The sequence below is a fragment of the Amphiura filiformis genome, chromosome 15 (genome assembly GCF_039555335.1).
Source record: "Amphiura filiformis chromosome 15, Afil_fr2py, whole genome shotgun sequence".
NCBI classification, from domain to species: Eukaryota; Metazoa; Echinodermata; class Ophiuroidea; order Amphilepidida; family Amphiuridae; genus Amphiura; species Amphiura filiformis.
In genome coordinates, this window is record NC_092642.1 from 31,615,253 (window position 1) to 31,621,397 (window position 6,145).

Below are 6,145 nucleotides of genomic sequence, written 5' to 3' on the forward strand. Positions count from 1 at the left end.
AGAACGGGGAATTAGCTTTGCTCGGACTGGGATTGCTCGGAACCGGTGTGGTCGCTCTCAAATACTTTGGATAAAAGTATTTGAGTGGGAGCTGAACCTCTAATCTCTGGAAAATCATCGAGAGTTACGGAATAATTTCTTCGCTTGAGTAGGTAGAAGAGAACGTAGTGGATATTGAAATTATTTCTCTCGGGTTTATTTTGTAGATAAATTTTCAGTATATTATCAAGATCGCATAACAAATTAATGCGATCATGACAAAAATCAACGGGAAAATTACCCGTAACTTTGTAATAAATCTTGTGAATGGCGTTTGAAAAAACCAGGTCTGATCTCAAGACTTTTAACAAGTCTTTTTTACTCAGGAACTCGAACAATTTTTTATTTTTTTTTAATTTTTTTAACAAACTCGTCGATCAAAATCTCAGAAGTACTCGTAACATTTCCACTGTAGACTTCGATGTATTCTTCAAACTGGTTGATCTTGGTTTCGCAGTATTTTATTGGTTGTCGAATTTGATCGATGTCAACTCGTGGTGATTTCACGTTAAGAGGTGTGTCGTTTTCAAAACCACAATCATAGCACACGTCACCCACCATGTATTTTGAGTTACAATTTTCACATTTTGGTATGCTTTGCACTCGCGCGGGTTCTTTAAACAACTGATTAAATTCAGTACCGTATAGACAGATCGGTTTTTTGTTCTGTTTTCGGAGACGAGTTTTTTTTTTACACATTTGCAAAAACAACGCTTATATTTACTCGTACACTTCCTTTTTGTAACAATAAAAAATCTCCTTTAGACTGAATGTCTAAAGGAGATTTTTTGTTGGTTATGGTAGACTGTACGACTAGTCTGAGTCTTCGTCATGAATGGCAGGCTTTACAACATGTTCAAAACTGTGGTACATGTTCTCCGACGTTTTACTCATTTTTAGACCCGTAGGTTTAACATGAAGAGTGGAGAATTTATCTAGGACCAAGTTTTCTAGCGTTTTGGTTAGAAGTGAAGGACTCCAAACCCGGTTGTTATCACTAAGGGTGATGACACCGGATTTTCCGATTCTAGTCTCTATAAACTCAAAGTTGGTAACTTCATAAATTCCACCTTCTTCTAGTTCAACCCATTTCAAAATATCTGGCAATTTTTGCTCTTCATACAATTTTTCAAATTCTTGCTTCGTTATGCTTGATTGTTTTGCCATTTTGTTCGCTTTTTTTTTATTAATTAGGATTTTCTTAAACTGTTTTTATTTTCAAATCGGGGTTAAAAATAAAAGATGGCTGAAACTAAAATGTCTAAGGTTTACTACAGTCCGAGAGGGTATTGGAAGGGTGTTTCTGCGATAGACAAGCTGGCGAAAGAGGCTGGAGTGACGAAAGAAAAAGCTAGAAATTTTTTTAAAAAGCAGACTCAGTGGCAAATTTACCTACCACCTCTAAAGTACATTCCCAGAGCAAAATGTAACGTAAGTGTACCTAATGAAGTTCATCAAGCCGATTTGTTGTTTCTCCCTCACGACAGACCGAGTAAAGGAAAAAAGCTTTACAAGTACGCGTTGACTGTGGTGGATGTCGCGAGCAGATACAAGGAAGCTGAGCCTCTGAGCTCGAAGGAATCTGGGGAGGTGGCTAAGGCATTTGAGAAAATTTACTCTCGAGTTTTAAAGTGGCCGAAGCTTCTGCAGGTCGATCCTGGAAAAGAATTCATGGGCAAAGTGAACGAAGTGATGAAAAAGCACAAGGTCGATATCAGAAGAGGGTTGCCTGGTCAACATAGAGCTCAAGCAATTGTTGAAAGATTCAACAGAACTTTGGCTGAAAGACTGTTTGGTCATCAGTACTCGCAGGAAATACTGATGGAGGCTCGTGGTCAGAAAAATGTGAGGTCTACCGAGTGGGTGGGTAGGCTTCCGGATGTGATCAGAGCTTTGAACAGCGAAGAGACTCGGCTGATAGGAATGAAACCGGTTGATGCTATCAAGAAGAAAAAGATTGAAACGATGTCTTCAGCTCCACAGAAGTTGAAAAATGAGATTGAAATTCCAGGTAACGTGAGATTGAGATATCTTTACGCTCCCGGAGAGTTGGAGGGAGGTGAGAGAACCAATCCCATTTGGTCTCTGGAAACTTACACGGTTGGTAGTATCGTGAGGACACCGGGTGATCCAATTTTGTACTATTTGTCGAAGGGAGCACCAAAAAGAGCGTTTGTTAGACAGGAGCTTATGATAGTACCCGAGGGTACACAGTTGCCACCCGACAGAGTTTTGAAGTAAAATTTCTTATTCAAGTTTTTTAACACAGTAACCGTATGCATGTGTGTGAATTTTGTCCTCAAGTCTCTTTCGTTTGTCATCGTGCGGATCTAGGGCAACTTTGTTGACGGTTTCAGTGTACACCTCATGCTTGTAACTCCTAATCACATTCATCGTTCTCATCAGAGGTTTCTCATCGAAGAGACAACGCTTGTAGTCGTCGAAGGTAATTTTTCTTTCAACGACTGCTTTTTTGACACCCTTACATCTCTTTTCCTCTTTTCCCTCATGCATTCTGTAAGAGTACAACTTTGCTCTGAGACCAACAAATTCGGCGATTTGCTTTCCTCCGGCTTCGTCTTTGAACATACCGGGAACTTTTTGTTCTTTCCGGTCGGAATTTTCGACGGATGATCAGCTGGGTAGTTGGAGGTGTCGAAAAGCTTTTTCACATCACCCGAAATGTCAGTGTAAAAATCCTCAGTCTGAATTTCATAGGTTAGTGAGTCGGTATCAGTCATACAAAGCTTTGCCCTTCCACCATACTTCCTCTTGATGTAATTGTAGTGGAAGTCATACATCTTTGTCTTTGAGATATCCAGGATACTCATTCCAAGATAGATCGGCTTGTTGAAGTACAGTTTGATTTTCTTCATGTGAACAGCCACAAGATTTTCATCAAAGATGGTGTATCGGTCGTAGTTGGGTTTCGAGGTTAATTTCCGAGCTTCGGCTTCGCTGGTCACAAGATTGACATTGACGCGATTTCTGATGTTTTCCATAGTTTTGCCAAAGACGCTGTTGTTCATCAATTTGAAAAAATCCTTCTCAAAATCCGATTTGGCTTTTGTTCGAAGTCTGGTATTCTTGTCGATGTATGATTTCATGAAGGCTTCCTCTCGGTATTTTATCCCTCTGTGAACCTTGGTCAGTTTAAGACCAAGGTTCAAGTACAGCTTCAAAGCCACGTGGTGGACGACGTATTTTTTCTTGTCGTTCAAATTTGGAATTAGTTTTTCACTTTGTTCACGAGAAGTCTTTCCGGAGCTAGGGGATAGTCGTTGTGGCGATCGTGTAGCTCTTTAGGGTATTCCAGATCTACTTCAAGCGTGCATGGGATTTTATCCCAGGAGTCTAGCTCTTTCGGAGTCATCCACTTGAAATCACCGACCGGGAGCGGTTGACTCATGGCCCATCCGTAAAGGTTGTTCGCGTCGAGGTACTGAATGAACTTGGAGGGCTTGCTATCATCATAGTCATCTCCCATGTATTTGTTGTTGGCTTTGGAATATCTGGTTGAGATCATGGATACTCCACCTCTAACTCCTTCTTCAAACATCAAATACATGTTGCAATCCGTGAGGAGTTCCAATTTTACATCCGCCGTTTTCAGCATGCCGTCGTTGGACAATCCGGGGTCTGTGTAATACCAACAAGGATCTAGTTCGTAATTTTCCAGGCAGACTTTTCTGAAATTTTCAAACACGTCGGCTAAAAGGAGAACGTCCGACTTGAGATACAGATCTTGGTATTCCCTCATGGTTTCCATCTCGAAGGTATTCCAAACATTCTGCGCGTGCTGATAATCCTCGTCGGAAATTTCCGATTCGTTGAGTTTGGAGTAAAACGCTTCTTTAGAAGGGAGACTAGTTTCCCGTAGTTTCTCGAGAGAGTTGACGTGATCGTAAGGGTATACTCCTTTTCTCAGGAGAAGGTCTAACCTTTCATCTTTATAAGACTGCTGAAGATTTTTACAATTGTTCTTTCGCAACAAATGACAATAATCTTGATGCGTAAGACTCTTTCCAGTCCGTTTTCGATAAGCTTTCTTATAATCTTTGACGGTGTCAAACTTTCCTCCAACAAAGGTTTTGATAGCATCTTCATACCCTGTTAAATTTTCGACGAGTTTATCCAAGCCGGCAGACAAAAACTTAAAGCTATCAAGAAATCTGATTTCATATTTGATATCGACCGGTTTAATGCAGTTTTTGTGAGCTGCTCCTAAGAATTTTTTCTTAGGAAATGACACATCGGCTACAGTTGGATTTTTCTTGTCTTTAGGGGTTAGAGGATCTTCACAAATATAGCAGTGTGTGAACTCGTCTTCCTGATCGATGGGATCCATTTTCGGAACGAAAGAATTCACCACTATTTTTTTTCTGTTTGAGATGTACTTTTCCTCGTTGTTTGGAATACAGTCAATTTTACCCTCTGTCTTACCAAGATTTTTGATGAAGAGGTGAGAATCATAACCCGAAAGGTTGTGAAAGAATACCGGAAAGAACTTTGGTTTTCTGTAAGTGAAATTACACTCTTTGTGAGCAGCTCCTCTGAATTTCCCAGTAAAGTGACAGTGATCTCTAACGGTACAGTTTTTCTTGTTACTTGGAGTTAGAGGTTCCTTGCAAATGTGGCAGTGTGTGGACTTCTCGTAAATCTCTCGCTCTTTGGGACTAATGATCATATTTCTCGCATGTATGTATGGATTGTTTTCCAGTTTCCAAAACCTGTCGTAAATTTTTTAACGTTCTCCTCAAGTTTGTTCACGAAGATTTGAGATATGTCCTCATCCTCAAATTGTTTGGTGTACACAACCGGATCTTGGGAGTACACAGAATCATCGAAACACTTGATGTAGTAGCAAAAGCCCGAAGGTTCGTGCTTTTGGTATTTTGTCGTTTTTTGAAGGACTTCTGGTTGGCAGGTTTGAATCGGTTTCGTAAAAGATTCAAAATCGGCGTAAACGACAAAGGGGACGTTCTGAGATTTGAAATGATGTTTGAAATACTGAATCGTAAAATCGTTGTTTTCCGTTACTTTAGGCATTTCAATTAACACGGTCTCGTTATTTAGACAAAGTTCTTCATGCTCTTTCAGACAATCTTCGGAAGTGTAAGATGTGTAGCAGTTTCCGCAGTAATATCGTTTCGCATGGTTTTGATAATCTTGTCCATGCAGAAGTCTGCTCATGCTCTTAATCACGCAATAGTGCACGGTTTCAACACCATCAGATTTTTTTCCCGAAAACAAAAGAAGATCGACGTGATGCTCTCGACCGATGTGAGGACTCTTTCTTAGAGGAGAGATAAGATATTCATACTTTGTGTCTCTGCACGAACCATTTGAAATAAATCCTGCCACATTTACGGAAATTGTTGGATTGTTCCTTTCAAACTTGCCAATTTTTGAAAGAGGAGTTGGAAATTCGATGTCATCCCAGTTGAGAAGATCCGCTTTTGCTTTAAGCTTTTTGTCGATCCGATTTGGATTTTTGTCAACTGGATTGAGGGCTCGAGTAATAGCCCACTTGAAACACTGATCATCGCTATTTTTAAGATTGATGATCGCTTGCTTTTCGGCTAAAAATTCTGAAAGTGGAATATATGAAGCTCCTTGCATCGGTTGGTACTTGACCATGTGAATCTCTAGGGATACGATCTCCTTGAATATCCAACCACTCCCACTGTTTTGGAATGTGGCGATATTCTCTAGAATTTGACTCGTCGTGGTTTCGTAAAATCATCGAGATCCGTACCTGCTAGAATCTCCTTCGTGGTAGAACGAAATGCGCTACTTATAGCATCAGTTTCACCAGTTTGCAGGTTTGTTTTTTCAAACAGACACTTGAGAACCAAATGAACTTTTTCTGTCTGTTGTTTGAAAAAAGGCTGATGATGCTTTGCTTGACAGTTGCAAAGAAGGTGTTGGGGTCGTAACCATCGTGTCCACCAATCGTGTACTGTTCGACGAAGTTGCTGAGAGCCGAATCGATCTTTTTGGTCTTGAATGGATGACGAGGTTCTTTGGAAAGTTCCTGGATGTCGAGAATGTTAGAGGAAAGGATGAAATTTTCCTTGAGTTTCTCATTGAGAGCATCTTTGCT